Raw genomic sequence first — 20,465 nt, forward strand, 5'->3', positions numbered from 1 at the left:
TTTCAGGGGGGGTAATTACCCCCCCCCCCAAGCAAATTTTTACCCCCCCCCCAAAATAAAAAGCTTGGACGCCCCTGTTTCGGAACGCAATCCTAGCCGTTCTCGAAATTTTAATCTCAAGCCCTCCGAATGACCAACATGTGAAGTTTACAAATGTGTATTTATTACCATGAAAACAGTGAGTCTAAAACAAAAATATAAGAATTAATATCATAAAATTAATGGCTATTATTTTTGTAACATCGAGGTTGCGTGATTTCAATTTAATGAAAAATATGAAATTTATAAAAAACTTTAAATTGGCACGAATCATATTAAATAGCATCAGAAATTGATAATTTTAGAACAAAATGATCAATAATATAAAGGAAAATATTCGTATGTCAAAACTTAGCAGTTAAATGGTCTATTTATTGAAAAATTAATGTTTTAAAATTTCTTCATAAAATCATACCATTTTACACTTAATTTCAAGAATTAAAGATAAATTCTTACCACATATGATGTCAAACTAAGCAGGAAGGCTTATTTGAGATATTCCACACATCAGAGCACATGTATATTAAAGCAATACATTATTTTTATTCACTTAGCTCCTCACGTGGGACTAATCAAAGGAAAAGTGCGCGTTTCTTTTGTCCGTTTACAAGCCACGCGCCGCGCGGAGATAGTTAGGAATGCCGCGTAACACACTCATTCTCTAGGAAATTTGGTGTAAGGAAACAGGGATTAATGGGTTCGAACTTGCCAGGGAATACAAGAAAAACATACCGAAACACACCCGTCTATTCACAGGGAATCGAACACAATACCTCATCTTTGCAATATGCGTGCAGACAGTGTCCACGAAATCACAATCTCACAACACATAAACCACAAGGGTTTAAAATGTTATGGCCATAAGGCCTAAAATTAATTATGGTAACTCGCGAATACCACAATAACTCAAACCGAGTCCACTACCACATAAGGATAGGAATAAGGAATGGGAAAAGCATTCAACATTCATGAATTGCACATTTACCACTCACACATCTCATTACATCATGGCCTCATAATCTCAATTAAAATTAGAATTACAGACCATGTAATTGCGAATACATGAATTAATAATCAATAGTACCTAAACTTTGATTAGGTATCTACATAATAATAGGCAAATGATTTTTATATTAAAAATCGCATCAATAATTAAATAATCAACTCAAACTTTTTTCATCAAAAGAAAGAAAGATTAAATAATGACATTTTTTCTACTAAATCTTTTTGCTAGAAAAGAAAAGTAAAATTTCATAAAAAACTTCTCAATATTTAGCATTTTCTCCGGCGGAAAAATACTCGTGCTTACATCTAAACATTTCTCAGATAAGATAGGTAAGATCCTTAAATCTAAACATGTTTTATAAAATAGATACTTAAATCTAAATAAAATATGACTGTAAAAAATCATCAAACTTCGGAAAATTAAAATTTCATAATTTTAAATCTTCGTGAATCAACTTTGCGTAAAATTAAAAATGCAATTAATATGCAAATTAAATTACCAAATACAACAAAAGCTCAATATAAGAAAAGAACTTCTCTAAATGCTGAGTTTGCAATTTCTCTCTGTTTTGAAAAGAAAGCAACTTATACGTATTCAAACAGTCATAATTAAGGCAATTTGGGGCCTCAGTTAGAATGAATCCCTCAAGATACAAACTAACAAATCATCAAATATAAAAATTGCCATGTTCCAGCTATCCTGTCGGACGTTATGTCTTTCCATCACAATTTTTGATACTGCATAATTTCCAACAGGATTTCTGGCGCAGGGCTGCATCAACTAAAATTAAACATAAATAGTGATGTTAAAATCAAATTAAAAAATAAAAAAGACTCATGAATAATTCAAGAAACTTTAAAATCATCAATCAAAGCAATCAAAATAAAAAATTATCTTATGCTTTAGTTTTGCCGTTCTGTGGTATGTCTGGCCGAGGAAACAGAGCTAAGATACACCATAGAGCGGTCTTATTAAGCTTAAATCTTCGAACTCAAAGAATCTACTTAATTCAAGGCGAAAAAAATCTGCATTTTTTCTTTAGATACATCAGTTCAAAGGTAAATAGTAATAATTCTAATATGCATGTAATATTAAATTATTTATGTGATTGTAATAAATTATAAAGAAATATTTAAATGATGTAAAAAATCTCATTGTGTTAATTTCTTATCATATTAAATTTCAATCCAACAAGGATAAAAATGTTTATATCTGCGTAGGTACCTAGGAGATTTTCCGCGAAAAAAATCCCTGGTCCCGGAAAGACTTGAATCATTGAAAAAACTTACGTAAACGTATAAAAAACTTAAGTTTGCATTTCAAATGAAAAAATCTTGCATCGATTTGAAAGTTTTAACGAAATTGTATCAAATTTTGCGTTACTTAAAAATCTTAAGAAATGTTACCCATTTCTTTTAAAAAATACTGCTTCAATTTTAATATATGCGATAAAAATGAAGGTAGAGTTAATTTAAAATATGCATAGTTTATCTTAAATTAATTCTGTAATATTTATATAAAATAATAATCAATATTTTAATAATATCATACATCGTGTTCATTATTATAAATGCTTAAACATGAACGAAAAATATGTATACCTAGGAAAATAATTGCTAAAAGTATTTTCTCAAGGTTTAAAATTGTCCGAAATCGCTAGGTGCGTATATTGCTACGAATCTCTGCTCTCGGAATGAAGAAAAAAAATCTTTGATTTGCTTACAAATTTAAACAAATATCTTGATTTTTTGCGATAATCTTTTAAAATAATAATGAGGAATATTTTAAACATTATCATAATAATATTACATGTTGTTCTTTACTTTAATGCATTATTTCATATGAGAATCTGAGAATTAACATTTTTTAAGTAAACGTGAACCATAAAAAAAAAACTAGAAAAATAATTTGTAAATCTATTTTTCTCAATTTAAAATCTGCAAATCATTTGGTATTTGATACACACAAACTTTTGCTTTTCAAATCATACTTAAAGAAACAAAATCTTTTTAAAATCTGCTTTAAAAGTCTAAACAGTTTTGTAGAATTTTTGTGCTTAGGTATGAACAATAAAATTAGTTGAATAATGAATACTTATTCTTTACAGAACCCATTTTGGTTCCCTTCACAAGCCTAATATATAACTTGTAATATTTTTTCTTTAAAGATCATTTTCACATAATAGTTTATGTTGTAGATTAGATATGTGTGGTTTGAATATTTTCAATGACTTTCTGGCGGCAATACCCGCCATATTTCCAACCGCCATTGGCAGGCCTCTTACCCTGCGTCGGGCGGCCAGCTTGGCAGCAACCAAGTCGATTCTTGATTCATAACACCACCAGGGCACGTAATAAAAGTGTGGCTGTCATAAGACTTAGAATCATCTACTGGCTTTTGTCCGGCCGGAACCGAAACTCCCGTCGGCTCTTGTCCGGCCGAGACTGAATATCTTATCGGCTCTTGCCCAGCTGGAACCGAAACTCCCGTCGGCTCTTGTCCAGCTGGAACTGAAACTCTGATCGGCTCTTGTCCAGCCGGAACCGAATCATTCAGCGACTCAACACCCGCCGTAACAAAGTTATCAACGACTACAGTATCGTTACCAATATCATCAGGAATAACTGCAGCACAACTAACATCATTATCAGTAATAACCACGGCAACACCCGCCGTAGCCAGGTTGTCAACGGCTGCAGCACTAGCAGAACCAAAGGGTGCATCAGCAGCGTTACAAGCAGAACCAACAGGTTCAATAATAGCATCACAAGCAGCACCAACAGTCGGCTGCGGCTGAACATCTGAGCTTTCTGGTTTTAAAAACCCTATAGCTTCACTTTCCAACTCGAAATCTGAGCACACAACATACCTACTCTTTGCTAAACCATTAGCACTAACAGCAAAATATCCAGATCCAAACAGGCTGGAGTAAAGCATGGTTTCTCCTACTGAACGTTCAGAGTAGGGAAACATCGATGGGTGCAGGTGCCCTACGAGCAAATCAACCTGCCCATTAACCAAAGTAAAATCTTCAGGTTTCATATCAAACAAAACAGCTGCCTCCACAGGATTTATGGAGCAGATTGCCTCTTCACGACCAATGAGAGGCACTACCACAGGTTCTAACATGTGATAATTCTTGTGTCGATCAACTAAACAAAGCTTGACCGTCGGGAAACATTTAACTTCACCGTCAGCTAGAGAAATTCTTGCTGAACGTCCAGTAAAAGGTAACTGAAGTTTATTAACAAGTGACTGGGTTACCATTGAAGTAGTTAAACCAGTGTCCCACATGGCGTTCACTGGGACCTTCTGGCGATTAATGTCAACGACGTCTAATTGTTGTAACATTAACATTAGGTTCGCCTCAGGGGAAGTATGTACTTCATAGACGGCGGCAGCCATATCAACACTCTCATGCAAGAGGTTGTTATGGGCCTGACCACAATTGTCCACTTTGCAGCCGCCTATTACATCTGCCTTCGGGCAATCCACAGATTTATGCCCTTTTTGCAAACAAATCCAACAGCATCCAGCACTCTCCACAATACTCTTCCTGTCAGACACTGACAGGTCATGAAATTTTGGGCACTTGTAAAGTAAGTGCATATCATTACAGCCATTTACAAAACATGACTGCTTCATCTTAGATTTACCAGGTTTACCTACGGCAGTAGCGGCTGACGCAGGGTTACCTTTCTTCTTAGAGGGGGTGTCCATATCAGTTGAACACCTCATTAAAATAGCGCCCCTCTGCTCCTCTATAATCTGCATCAACTTTGGCAGATTTAGGACATCCATCGAGCCCAACGCTAGGTTGAGCTTATCTTGAAAATCTCGGGGCAACTTTTTGGATAACATCTCCAAAAGTGTAACGGTCAACCACTGGCTTGTGGTAACCTCATCATCTTCATCATCTTTAGTCAGCTGCTCGAGCTGGCTAACTGCACCACCAAACTCTGCTAACACATTCACAATCTGGTTGGAGTCCGACGGTTTAGACTTCTTCTCCCATTGGTTGAAAAGGCAGAGCATTTGACGTGTTTTGGACTTGAAACGTGCGTCAAGGTAGGCCCACTGAGATTCATGCGATTGAATCTGAATTAACTGGAGTCTCAGCTCTTTATTTTTACAGACCTTTTCACTGCTTAACAATAACTGTAAATACGACGGGTCTTGTCCTACAGTAAGCTTTTTAAAAGTGTCTTTAAAACTTACGTAGGATGCTTCCAGGCCGTCGAAAGATGGAAGAAGACGTTCGTCGACACGATTCATATATCCTGGCGTGAACATAGAACCGGCGACGAACTGTGATGTGCCAAACGGTGACACAAATGGCGATGCTGTCGAGGCACCCGCCGTCGTCGTGGGTGGCTTCACAGGTTCAAGCTTAACCTCAGCCAGCCGTTTCATCAAAGCAGACAAAGTGTTTATAATTGCATCAGGTAAGGGAAAATATGGCCCTTTAATAACTTTCACAATCTTCAAACATCGATCATAAAGTTCAGCCTGATGGTTAGGCAAATTATCACCAACAACATCAACAACACTTTGAATGTCACTAAGCTCTTCTATAGCATCAAGAGCATCTTTCAAGGCACTATAGTCTTTTTGTACAGTAACTATATCAGAATAAATGTCACTAAACTCATCAAGCTCTTGGATTCTCAAACCAAGTTTGCTAAAACCGACCATGATGCTGTCAAATGTCTCGAACTTGTCATGGACAAGGATTGATTCCTTAGTGAGATGTCTAACATTAAGTTCTGAAGTATCACTGACCAACTTCATCACTCTATTTAGCTCACTGGTTAGGGCATCAACGGCTGGACGCAGCCGCTTACTCAATTGTTCACCTTTATTCTTTTTAGGACCCATGATTGTCACTAAAGTTAACTGTACTGATTACGACTATAATAATGTGTGTTAAAGTATCACAACCAACACATTCAAAACTTCACAGATTCTTCTTAGCAACATCTGTTCTGTCTTGTTTTCATTGTTTCGGAACGCAATCCTAGCCGTTCTCGAAATTTTAATCTCAAGCCCTCCGAATGACCAACATGTGAAGTTTACAAATGTGTATTTATTACCATGAAAACAGTGAGTCTAAAACAAAAATATAAGAATTAATATCATAAAATTAATGGCTATTATTTTTGTAACATCGAGGTTGCGTGATTTCAATTTAATGAAAAATATGAAATTTATAAAAAACTTTAAATTGGCACGAATCATATTAAATAGCATCAGAAATTGATAATTTTAGAACAAAATGATCAATAATATAAAGGAAAATATTCGTATGTCAAAACTTAGCAGTTAAATGGTCTATTTATTGAAAAATTAATGTTTTAAAATTTCTTCATAAAATCATACCATTTTACACTTAATTTCAAGAATTAAAGATAAATTCTTACCACATATGATGTCAAACTAAGCAGGAAGGCTTATTTGAGATATTCCACACATCAGAGCACATGTATATTAAAGCAATACATTATTTTTATTCACTTAGCTCCTCACGTGGGACTAATCAAAGGAAAAGTGCGCGTTTCTTTTGTCCGTTTACAAGCCACGCGCCGCGCGGAGATAGTTAGGAATGCCGCGTAACACACTCATTCTCTAGGAAATTTGGTGTAAGGAAACAGGGATTAATGGGTTCGAACTTGCCAGGGAATACAAGAAAAACATACCGAAACAGCCCCTGTACATCATAGATCGGTTCTAGGATATTGTTTTTATCCATATGTTGAGAAACTAGCGGATAGGGGAGCAGTCACTAGTAAACAGTAAAATAATTATGTGTGGATTTGTGTTTAAATGTAACAGACTTAAAAGCTGAATTCAAATGTTGTATTTCTCGATGGCATGTTAGAAAGATAAAACCATCATAAAAATTAGTAAGGTTTTTTCGTCTGTATATTAGGATTTCGACAATAAGAGATATAAGTTTTCCGGAATTTTAATGTAGGGAGTAGATTTGAAATCTGCATCAAATTTTAAGGATTTTTTATAAAATTCGTTTTTTGTAAAATTCTTTATCTAAAAGCGAAAATACATTTTAAGTTAATTAATTTTGACCAATAGGATAGGTGGATTTTAAACTACCTGTGCTCTAATTGGTTGAATGATGTACGACATCCAATCAGAGCTCAGATTTTTTAAATCCACCAATCACGGATGCCAAAATTAATTAACTTAATTTGTATTTCCGCTTTTAGATAAAGAATTATACAAAAAACGAATTTTATAAAAAATCCTTAAAATTTGATGCAGATTTCAAATCTACTCCCTACATTACAATTCCGGAAAACTTATATCTCTTATTCGACAACTACTACAGGAGTCTTCATAAAGATCGTTGGATGGTTTTAAGCTTTATTTGTGCTCTTCTCTTTACCCTCGACATAGTTTGACAAAACTTTCTAAACATTTGGTATCAAAGCTACTCTATAATTCTGTCTGTCTTTCCGTTACGGTTAATAAAGGGAAAATTGATTTTCTTGGCTGATATTTAAGACAGACTACTTATTATATTACAAAGAGCATCCAATTTACAACTTACTTGGTCCGTCAGTCTTTCGGTCTTGGTACAAAATACATTTATACATATATTGATATATAAAGGTTTCGTGATTTTCTATTATACTTAGAGATGTTGTCATCCTTGTTCAAATCATATTTAGAATTTGACTAGAAAAGGAAACCCAATCATGCTTTCCTGAAAAGCAATTTTAAACAGATTTCGGTTTCATGTATTGTAGCTAAGAATTTAAAAATCTTATTTGAAAATGTTTCTCCTAAATTGATATTTTAAGCTTTTACAACGGCCAACTTAGGTAATGAAAGTACCTAAACTATGCATAAAATCATGAGTAAATATGTGTAGTAATATCTTTTGTATGCTTTGCTTATTAAAAGTGAAGCTTTTCTATAATTAGGGTCGGTCCGTCCGTCCGTAACGGATAGCTCTTTTCGTTACTTTAGGCATGTTGGAATTGTCATATCAAACTTTGCATTATGATTCCTATAGGAGTTAAAAAGCAAAGAACTCTATAATCGTTACCAGAAAGTCCGTACGTCCATTTTAAACATGTTATTTTTAACTTTTTTAACAGCTAATTTTTATACTCATTCCTAGGTCAACAAAGTACATTGTTATACGCGAAGCATCTCTATAGTCCTTAAAATGTAATTTTGTCCTTAAACAATGTCCTGTATTTAAGCAGTTTTTCAACAGATCTACTTACAATTTTGTTTCGTTCGACTTTAATACATTTATATTCTGAGTATTTAGTTCTGAAACTTTACTCAAGTGTTAAAGTTCATTTGTCCTAACGTTTTAGAGCTTCACTATTGTGGATTTTGTCATCCTTGTGTTGAAATACATTTATATCTCTCTACATTACAAAATTACAAAATTACAACAAAAAAAAGATGTATGTGGCTATACAGTGTGGTTATACAGTGTGTTTTTTTATGAGAACTTTTTTGAATTTGAAATGAGAATTTTACCCTACTAATAGTTATCAGAATTTAATGATTAATGGCTTAAATAAATTTAAAATTAAAAACTTAGATGTCAACATCTAAAAATGGTTTTAGCACATTTTCTTATGCTAAAATCTTCTACCCATTGGACGAAAAAAAAATAAGATTTTCAGTAGTCAACTTTGGGGGGAGGGGCAGTACTCCCTCCCTGGTTGAGATATGGCCTTTAAACTCTGATATGTTCTATTACATGTCCCCAATAGTATCTGTATTAATTGTTAGCTCTATATCTCCAATTTGAAGAGTTTTGCAGCCATTCTTGCAAAAGGTAGAAGATTTAAGCATAAGAAAAATGCGCTTATACCATTTTTAGATGTTGACACCCAAGTTTTTAATTTTCGATTTTACTGTACTTTTTAAATAAAAACTGAAACATTTTTTTTGTTCTATTAATTGTCTTAAAAAAAGAAGAAAGTAAGCCATTTAATTATTAAATTCTGATAACTATAAGTGGGGTAAAATTGCTTTCAAAAAAGTTCTCATAAAAAACACACTGTTGTTTTTGAAGGCATAAAAGTTTCCTGTATCATCAATTAACAATTATATTTTGCTTAATTGAAACATACGCAATAGCAGCTGAGATTAGTACATTTTCTTTCATTATATTAGATGCCCTCGGAGCATTACAGAAACACCAAAGGACCTTTAATGGATTTAGATATTAGATGCTTATACGCAAGCAAAATCTTCATAAAATAAGAATAGTTTTCATGAAAACTGATGCCTTTTTAAACTGAAATAATAAGGGTTTTGTCTTTTATACATGACTAACAGTCAGACGGACAAAAAAGTATAGAGCAAGTGTGAATAAATGATAGGAATCTTCACTAAAAATTAAAGTTGTCTTTCTAGATTAGCAGTTGAGAAAGTCCCATTTTTTAACCAACAGGTTTTTGTCTTTTTAAGCATGACAAAAATACAGACAGACCAAATAATGTATTGAGTAGACAGGGTTAATTATAGAGTTGCTTCGCTACCTAAAATCAGCCATCTATCTAAGATAATAGCTGCGTAAATAATTTTGTCTTGCACAAAACTAATGTAGATATAAGATATAATAATTATCTCAGCCGTTTATCTTAAATACTATACTGAGAAAATACATTTCCTTATATCGTTTTCCTCGTTTCAAGGACATACAGGCATTTCAAATTAAAGAGTTGTTTGTCTTTAAATATCTCAGATTATTCTTCATTAATTTATTGATTTTTTTTACACATCATCTAGATTTTTAAATACAATCCTAGGACGACAAGGTATGTTATTATCAAGTCCTTAATTTTTGCTTTTTATGGCAAATATATAACGAATTTTTAAGCAAAAATATTTGTGTTCAAAGTCTAAGCAAACGCTGTTATTGTTCTTTTCATTAAGCTTTCCTACAAATATTTTTCATTCTCTCTCTCTCTCTCTCTCTCTCTCTCTCTCTCTCTCTCTCTCTCTCTCTCTCTCTCTCTCTCTCTCTCTCTCTCTCTCTCTCTTTCTCTCTCTCTCTCTCTCTCTCTCTCTCTCTCTCTCTCTCTCTCTCTCTCTCTCTTTCTCTCTCTCTCTCTCTCTCTCTCTCTCTCTCTCTCTCTCTCTCTCTCTCTTTCTCTCTCCATTTATCCTATGCATTACTCTAAGCATCTACCCATTCCCCTTTTATCTGGATTCTCTTATCACAAGCCAAACTGAAATGCTGGCTTCTGTGTGTGTGTGTGCGTGTGGGTGTGTGTGTGTGTGTGTAGGCGTTTTGTGTATCCTTCCGGCCTTAAATACTTCCCTCCCTCCCCTTTATTTTTTTATCTTTTCCCCAGATCAAAGGACACTTCAGGTTTTGGTATTTTGTGGCTCAATACCAGCTGAGTATCCACGAATTCCCCAATAGTAGATGAGTATCCACGCATATTTCCCAAGAGTAGTTGAATATCCACACTTTTCCCCAATGGTAGTTGAATATCCACAATAGTTTCCTATTGGTATTTTCATTATTTCCTTTTATACTGCTGATTTCTATGATAATAAAGCACATTAATCCAAGCAATTCACTTTTTACAGATTTACAAATATTAAAAAATCCATTAAAGCGAAGGTCTGAAATGAAAGGACAAACGAACATTAGCATTATCTTGTACTAGAAAACTCATATTTTAAAGTTAGTATGTTTTTCAACCTATTTTTAAAAAAATTACACTATTCTAAGACATGAAGATATATTTCGATTTTAGCAATCATTTTCAATTCATTTTGTCTAAAAAATATAGGCATGAGACATTAGATAACAGCAAATATGATCAAAGATATTAAACATACATTTATATAGAACAATGTCACAAATTATTTTGAATCTTAGGTATCACCATAAAATACAGATGACTACTGATAAAGTTTGAAATAAAAGATTAAAACATTAGTTTTTTAAAAAGGAGGAGTAGGGAATAATTCTTGGCCTTGTTTGAGTTATGGGGCGGGGCATAGTTTTTATTAGAGGAATTTTTTTGATGGTTAGGAAATAGGCGGAGTTTTGGATGGTGAGTTTGGTTGAAGGCGGAGACAGAAAAAAACCTGGGAGGAGACAAAAAGTGGGAGGAGTGGGGGGGTTATGAAAAGGTTGTGGATTTATCTTTGTCCTTGGTTGTCTATGGGTGGAGATTTGGATTTTGAAATCTGTTAAAAAAATGGGTGGAGTTATTCCTGAGATGGGAAAAATTTTAATCTTTATGATATCCTGCTTTGTTTAGGTTTTAGAATGGAGGAAGAATTGGTGTTCTTTTGAATTAACCAAAAAAGTGAAAAAATGTGTACATTTTTTTGATAAAACATGAAATGAAAACTACATGGTATAAAATGTTGACTTATTTGAGAGTTTTGGAAGTATAATTTGATGATGCAAACAATTGATTTGAGTTAAAAGATAACCTGAATATCAAAGAAGCTTAATCCTTTGAAATGTTAACTGTGTTTTAAAAGTTTTTTTTATAAAAATTTGCAAATGCACACAGTTAATTTGAGTTTAAAGAAATGTTCAGAAATAAAATACTTTTTACAAACTAAATGATGAGGGTTTTTTAAAGAAAACTCATACTTGTACAAAGAAGCCGAAAAATTTCCACCCACTTAATGCACCTTGCACTTTAAAACAAGGATGACAAAATCATTAAAAGCATTATTGGGCATACAATAATCAATTTGATTTGTTGTTAATTACATTCTTTATAATGTGCTTTACAGGCATCATAATGCCAAGTTTGAAATCAATAGGACAGTTCTAAAATGCCTAAACCAACAAAAATTATGTACGGACGGACAGACGCACAGACCCTAATTATAGGAAAGCTTCAAAATAATGGTTTTAAAACTTTTTTTCCCCCAATAGTAGTTGTATATCCACACATTTTCCCAATGGTAGCTAAGTATCCAAAAATGACCCCAATAGTAGCTATATATCCACGTGGATACTCAGCTGGTATTGAGCCAATTATCCTTGTATAAAAGTGACAGGATGTTCGAGTGTGTGTCTGTCTGTAGCTTAAGAACTTGCTATCCGCTATAACACTCTTAACAGAAATAGCCTTTTAAAATATGCACCCCACACTCCCCCTCCATTTTTAATTTCTTTCAAAACAAAAGATAAAAGTGTAGAATTGACTGACCCTCCTCCTTCCTCTTCTCTCAAGTGCCCCTGGAGACCTCCAGAGGAGAAACCGCTAGTTTATCCAAAGGAAAAATAGTTATTATATTGGTATCATTTAAGACATCTATAACCTATACTTATATTTATATTAAAAAATAAATAAAAATAACTTAATTCAAACAAAAGTTTTACACCATAAACAACAAAAAATGAATGTCCTTTGAAACAGTAAAACTAGCCCATTTTCTCTGTCCCCCTTTCTCCGTCCTCTATCCTTCCCTATTTTCTTTGCTTTCTAACTTCCCTTCAAATTAAACTATATATAAGAAGAAAGAGAGAGAGAGAGAGAGAGAGAGAGAGAGAGAGAGAGAGAGAGAGAGAGAGAGAGAGAGAGAGAGAGAGAGAGAGAGAGAGAGAGAGAGAGAGAGAGAGAAAGAGAGATAGAGAGAGAGAATAATGTGCTACACACAGCTGTGAAATTCAATACTACAAGGGATTAATATATATCCTTAAAATATTTTAAAATAATTTATTTATTCATAAACTTTATTGAATTTTAAAAATTAAGGGTTTTTCAAAATAAAAATTATGTATTTTTCTCCCCTGAAACTCGGAGCCGGCTCCGATACACATTGAAGTATCGTTATTTCTTCCATGCACACATACAACTTTACAAGCAGCTAAAATTTTATCAAAAAATATCCAGTTTTCTAATTGTTTTAATGTTTAATACTGTAGCTGTCTGCCTAAGTTAAGCTTAAGTTGTTTAGCATTTTTGTGATATTTTATAGTGTTTTGAAAATATAGTAAATTACATTATTATTATTAGTTATATAAATGCAAGCAGAAAGCAAAGTTAAGCTTTCTTTCAAAACCCCTCCCCCCACTTTTTATAAACCCTCCCTCATTTTATTTTTCCATTAAGGGGGATGTTAGTTAGGGGGTGCACAAGATGAAGGGGGGGGGGTAGGGGGGATAAGTGCGCAAAGGGTATTGTACTATTATAGAGCAGCCGTTCTATTGATTTTTGTTCCATATTGATTTTATTTTTCAGACATATTAGAGAAAATTTGTTTATCAAATTTCAGTTCTAGTCAACCTATAGTGAAATTAAGTTATATTCTGCTGCTGAAAAGTTGTTGAAATTAATCAAAATGAGGTATTTTATTTATTTAATAACACATTTTGTTATCTAAAACATTCAACTAAATTGAAATTTTGTTGAAGGTATCTAATAGTGCTTTTTATACATAATGTAAAGGTATCGTATTTATAAATTGCTACATTTTTTATGATTATTGATTATTTTTAATGTAACAGCATAAAGGTATCGTTTATATCAAATTTACGATATTGCCTCATTTATTTTAACTTTATATGTTGTCTTATCTTATATTTAAACAAATAAACTTCTAGGGTGTTTTGCTGCTTTCTTTTGATAAGATAAAATACTTTAAAATCAAACTAAATTAAAACTTTTAATTTTTATTCTTATACTTAACGTATTTAATTCTATATATACAAAAGCATACTGCAATTGTAATCAAATAAGAAAATGATATAATTTTGGGGATTTACTAATTTAGTTTTTTTTTCGTGGAAAGTTGTTTACTAATCTATCTGTTTATTGTTGGGTTTTATTTTATAATTTTCAGTAATTCTTATATTTTTAATGTATAATGTATAAGTTATTTATCGCATAATATTATAGACACTGACAGCTTTTCGCGAAAATGAAAATGATCTTTATTTTGATATTTTTGGAAAGATGTCTGTAATACGATACTATACATTATCTTTAAGTATGACTGAGAACCAGTTCTAATCCACCGGATAATAATCGCTCTGATAAAAATTTGGAAAATTTGTCGTCGATTTAGCTTGCTAATATGGACCTCATTTATTGGTTAGTTCGTTCATCCAGTAGGAGGGGAAGGGATAAATGGCGGGTATGGTTATTTTAGCCAGCTGCGAGCATCACTTCATCAGAGTTCATGAAAATCTGGTGCAATAGCCAAGTAATATAGATAATGGATATAATTTTCCTTGTTGTGAATTGAATAACCGGGAAAAGAAGCATCGTATAAGCGTAGCACAGAAGTCAAAATTATTATTCCCCCCTAGGGGATTTAAATTCAAAAATACACCCCAACTCCTCCTTCCTCTTCTCCCTAGATCCCCTATAAGCTTATACATTGCCATGTAACAAACCATTTCCTGAAACTAACATACCCCCCCCCTCTCCCCTCCCCCAACTTCCTGGTCCTTATTTGTCTTTTTCTCGGTAGCAGGTGTAAAAGAGAATTTCCCGGGTTTTATTCATCCTCTCCCCTTCCCCCCCCCCCCCTCCACAAATCAAATAGAGAGAGCACACCCCTAAATTAAGAGAAAAATGTTCTCAAAAAACCGCATAAAATCTTGTTTTCTTTTTTATATAAACTTTTAAAAATAATTTAGTCCAAAATTATGTGATAATAATTTTGTATCTTTTACATATATTACGAATTTGTATCCTTATTAGCTACCAAATGAACACAGTAATAGTGTCTGACTGATTATGACGTAACAAAAAAAAATAGCCAATGAGAGGCCGTTATTGACCAATGGTAAAATTTATAGTTGCCTCTCATTGGCTAATTTTTTTTTGTTACGTCATAATCAGTCAGACACTATTACTGTGTTCCTACAAAATGCATAAAAACACACAAAATCTGAGGGTAGTCTATCTTCTTAGCTGGCTATCTAAAAAATCCTTTGGTTTTGTAAAAACACCCCTCATTGGACTGCTTAGTTAGCATATGGTTAGATCAATAATTTTACCATATGTACTACTTTAGTTCAAAGCCATTTAAATTCAAATTTGTTGTTTGTTGTTATTAGATTAAATCATAAGCTTTTATTTGGTTTGTTAGATGAATTTTAAAGATAATTTTCAATTACATAAGCAAGTTGAATAGTTGTAATTTTATTAGGTACAAGTGGCTGCGGCCCTAGCATCTAGAGGCTTTATATTCAAAGGGGTGAGAAGGGGGCAGAAAAAAAAACCAAAACCATCCCAATTCTTAAATTTAAAAATAAAATAACCTAAACCTCTCCTTTGACCTATGTGAAATCTCCAAAAAAAGGAATACTCAATTAGTCAGATTGAAATCTTTTTAGATATTTATTTTATGACACACATAACAAATAATAATGATAACAGTATTAAAATACAGGTATTAAATATTCATTTACAAACAATAAAATTGAATATGATTAAAAATTAAGGACAGATCAATCAGATAATAATTATGTACAGTGTCAAAGGACTAAACAATCTCGTGAGAGGTAATATATATCTTAAACTTAGGACATAAAAATCTTACTACTTTATAGAATACTAGCGACTGTACCCCTAGCATCTAGGTGCTCTGTATTTAAATTTGTATGGAAAACATAATTACAGACTAATACCATCCCAAGATTCTAATTTTAAAAATAAAATAGCTTAAAACCATCCACGGAGCCATGTAAACCTTCAACAAAATGAAGAATTCAGGCATTATATAAATCTTAAGCTACGGACCAAAAAAAATCCTTACTACTTTATATAATAGATTTGCATTGTGCAATAAAAATACATCCTTTTAAAAAAAGCTATACAGTTACTACGCTTTTTAGATTGTTTCAAAACTTCCTCTAGAAAAATAACTTAGAAATTTAATTTTAAGCCTAAAACTTCAACCTTTTTGTTGAAACTTAACAAAAAGGTGTTCTAAATTATAATGATGGTATTAACTCTTTTTTTGCTTCCTCACTACCCTGTTAGAATTAATTGCTGTTATTATATCAACACAAACCTTTAAATATATGTTTTTTATTAGCAGGGCGGAAGGGGACAAAGTTTTATGATAATGTTTTCTTATTCGTTGACTTAACAACTTTGAGGACTTCAGTAAATTTTGATTGGTTGGCTCATTAAATTGTGTGTTCAAACGTTTCAACCACTTATTGTAATCTAAAAAAGAAATAATATTGTTTTTCATCATTGGAGATGTATATCAATTTATCGACCATTGTCTTATCCCTTTAGATCATTGTTCCATTTGTTATCATCGATGTTATATTTAATGTCGACAAAAAATCATCAAATTTCGACAATATGTCATTAGTTTAAAACCACTGAAACTAATGATACTATATGTCAGCATAATGCTGACAGTTTAGCAGGAATTTTAATTTTAAGGAACTTTTATTGAATTTTGATTGGTTGGTTTATTGATGTGAGTGTTCAACGTTTTAACCACTAATTGTAATCTAAAGAAGGGATAATTTTGTGTATCATCATTGTGGATGTACATCAAATTATCTGTTAAATCCTGTTTAATTAGTCATTATCGAAGTTATATTTAATGTTGACAAAAATCTAATCATTTCGACAATATGTCGTTAATTTAAAACCACTAAAACTAATGCTACTTTATGTCAGCATAATGCTGACAGTTTAGCAGGAATATCCCAACCCCTGACGGTTTTTTGCTAGATGGAATAATAAAGAAATATGATATTTGTTTAGCTTCTTAGGGGGTGTGTTTTCTTAGGAACTTAGTACAAAATGTCTATTTACAATAACTTTTGCAGATATAATTCTGCTGTTGTTGGTTGCTGGGTAACATCGGGGAGAAGAGAAGGGAAAAGATTGATTTTACTGCCATTGCTCTCACTGTGCTTTGGTATTTAACTTTTGAAACAATTGATTTTTATATTTTTGACATCCCCTCTTTTAAGATTTCCATACTTTGACCGTTGGCCATGCAACAGACAATAACATTATGTAAATAAATGTTTCCTAATTACTCTCTTTGTCCGTTTGTCCATTTAAGATTTTTGGAGCTTTACTACTTTTTTATGTTGTCATCCTTGTTAAATTTAATTTCTTGTAACATTTGGGGCGTTTTAAAATGTACTTTCTTTATATTTCATTCATAGGTGTTGATCTAATAAAGATATTATGATAGAGGCCTAGATTATAGATATATTATTATTTGGATGTTGCACCAGATATCATTTACTCTGAATAAAGTGATGCTCGCAGCTGGCTATAATATCGATACCCTTAACCCCACCCCTTTCCTCCTACTGGATGAACTGACCAATAAATTAGGTCCATCTTAGCAAGTTAAGAAGCGCATCAATGATAAAGCTAGAATATTTTACAATAAAAACAGTAAGGTAAGTTAGTATTTTGTCAATAAATAGTAAAGAAAATATGGCATATTCAGTAAATGTAATATTAATTTTTAATATTAATTACGTCAATCAATATCGAAATATACAAAAAAAATTCATATGACACTTAATTAACTGACTTTCACCCTTGTAATAGTGTCTACGCTATTAATCTAAAGTATTAAATCTAATATCTTTATATGTTCATAAATATGTATCATATTTCTTTATTCATGAAAAAGATTAAACATCAACAACCCTTTCTTCTACCCTTTACTTAAAATCATGGTTAATGGGATATGTAATTTCTTTTTAAAAAGTTTTCTGATAGATTTTTGAAAATGAAAAAATGGTAATTCTTTAATAAAATTATAGGGATTTAAATGAATAAGACAATGATCTATGAATTTATGTACATCCTCAATGATTATACACAAAATCACCCCTTCTGTACATTACAAGTAATTATTGAAACGTTTAGACACGTACCTTAAACAAATAATTAAAAATTCCATAAAAGTCCCCAAAGTTGCTAAGCCAACGAAAAAGAAAACTTATAAAACTTTGAGGATTTGTGTTATAAAAAGCCCAATGTCCCCTCCATCCCTGACACGCCACTGAGTGAACCATATAGTTTTATGGTTTACTTACCTATCCCATTTTCCCTGCTTGAAACCCAAGGAAATTTCTTTGCTTTGGGATTAGTTTAGTTTTTGAAGAGCCGTTGACAAAACAATATCATACACGGAAAAGTTAATATTTAAAGGCTACTGAAATTTCTACAATTAAAAATGATTTAGTAAGTGGCTATATTTTTACTGATTTAGTAAAGAAAGTGTTTTTACTCAAATCTACCTATCTATTAACCACCAAAACCTATTTGCAATTATTTTTAAAATGATTTTTTTAATTCAACTTTAATAAGCAGCATTTTAACTTTTAACCTTCTGTACATTATCATACTTATAGGTATCTGTTCTTCAAATTTTTATGCTTTTAAACCAGTGGCGTGCACAGCAATTCGCCAGTGGGGTGTGAAATCGTTCAGGGATCTAAAAAGATAAGATAATAGCCGAAAAATTTATGTTCATCCCCAATAATGACACATAAAATTACCCCTTCTGTAGATTACAATCAATGATCTTAACTTGATGATCCAATCCAATCAGAATTTACTGAAAGCCCCCAAAGTTGTTAATCCAACGAAAAAGAAAACGCTATTATAAATTTTGGAACTAGTGTAATAAACAGCCCATTGTCCCCTCTGGTGAAAAAAGGGGAGAGCAGGCCTTCCAAATTTTTATTTAGACCCCCTACAGTTCGATACTGTTTTAATTAACTGATCATATTATTTATAGTCGAAGAAACCCACGTCGAAGTGCAGCAACAGCCACCAAAAACAAACTGTCAGAACTTGACAAAATTGATACTATGGAGGAAGAATCTATTGACGAGCCCGAGTCCATGGAGCCAGAGAAGGAGATTGAGGAAGATGATGAAATTCAGTTTAAAAAACCCGACATCAAGGCTGTCAAAAAATCCACCAAAGGCAATTAATTATGTTTTTCTTCTCCTATGGTCTCATTGGGATCTGACAAAAGCGAATAATAAAATAAAAGTTATATATTTAAAACCAGTTTTGTTATACCGGGCTTTAGGCCCATCGGGTCTACCAAAACTGGCTATATTACGTTGCGATAAATGAATATTATACAATAAAAAAACGCCAATTATAATGAATATGATAAAACATAAATAAAAAAAAACAGGGAAGGAAGAAAAAGCCTGCATAGAGAAATCTTTAGAGGGATCAGAAAATTCATTAGAAGTAGGAGTGAGAAAACCCGATGGTAGCGTTGGAGAGGTAAAATGTCTTTTATTAGTAGCGTAGCTACTATATAATTAATTTATGTTTGTACGTACACTAATAAACACCGTTTTTTGTGTATTAATGAAATTTTGAAAATTTTAATATTTATTGCTTAAAATTTGATCATATATCAGAGACAGTGTTTCGGAGCCGGAGCCGGGAGCAGCAACATTTTTGGTGGAGCCGGATCCGGAGCCGTATTTTTCGTTAAAAACGGCTCCGGCTCCAGATTAGCTAAAAGTGATTTTTTAAAGTAATAATATAATTTGGCAACGGTCTATTTCCATATAATAAACTGAAAAACTATTGTTACTTAACAAATAGACACATATCCTTCTACTTTTATATAGCTTTAATCAAAAAAAGCAAAATATTTTATATTATTTATTTTATTTTATCAATTTCAATAATGAACAAAAATTGATATATTAATTTTAAGGTAAGCCGCATCAAAATTAAACGGCTCCGACACCCTGATTATTCAGAGATGTCATTTTCATTGATTTATTGACATTGTTATTATTGTTGCGCCACTTTTGGTAATATTTGTTCTTGGTGTATTGATTTTAAAGTTTCTTTATCTACAAGTTGAATGTCCGATTATAAGGGCAAGAAATTGTACAGGATATGGATATAGAATATACATGGATGTTGTGACAGGGAAAAAGTGTTGTCAATTTAGGTTGCTAGGATGAACATCACTTATTGGCCAGCTCGTTCATTCAGTATGAAGGGAGGGGATAGGGTAAAGGGGGTGGAAAGGGGGAGATAGTTGTTTTAGCCAGCTGCAAGTTTCACTTTATTAGAGTACATTGTAATCTGGTGTTAGATCCAAGTAATTATAAATCCATTGTACAGGGATATGACAATGGTAGGTAAATTCATCTTCCCACAATTCTTGCATGTTAATTTATGCCTTTGGCAGCCTAAAATTATTGGGGGGAAGGATTGAAGATTAAATATAGTGCAATTGTCTTTTACTTTCTTGAAAAAATGTCTAATGTTTGTTTTATTTTACTCATTGCAAATACAAAAATGAGATCACATTTTTCGTAATAGTTTCCTTTGGTTTTAGAATAGAATATGTGCCTTTATTCTAAGACAAAGAAAGTCCCTCAATGACGTCATAAAGTCCCTCAATGATGTCATAAAAATGAGGGATGAGGAGTGGGAGA

The 20,465-nt window shown here is 32.6% G+C and overlaps 1 pseudogene across 1 annotated transcript in view; it reads left to right on the forward strand.

Moving 5' to 3' along the window:
- Positions 1 to 13,231: 13,231 nt before the first annotated feature.
- The window catches only part of LOC145328203 (uncharacterized), a 131,452-nt pseudogene continuing 124,218 nt past the window's right edge, over positions 13,232 to 20,465 (forward strand). The window contains exons 1-3 of the transcript XR_013882393.1: positions 13,232 to 13,371; positions 18,779 to 18,969; positions 19,190 to 19,284. The product of XR_013882393.1 is annotated as an uncharacterized LOC145328203 (transcript). The remainder of the gene's footprint in view (positions 13,372 to 18,778; positions 18,970 to 19,189; positions 19,285 to 20,465) is intronic.

This window comes from Acartia tonsa, chromosome 9 (assembly GCF_053477335.1).
Source record: "Acartia tonsa isolate MP-2025a chromosome 9, ASM5347733v1, whole genome shotgun sequence".
NCBI classification, from domain to species: Eukaryota; Metazoa; Arthropoda; class Copepoda; order Calanoida; family Acartiidae; genus Acartia; species Acartia tonsa.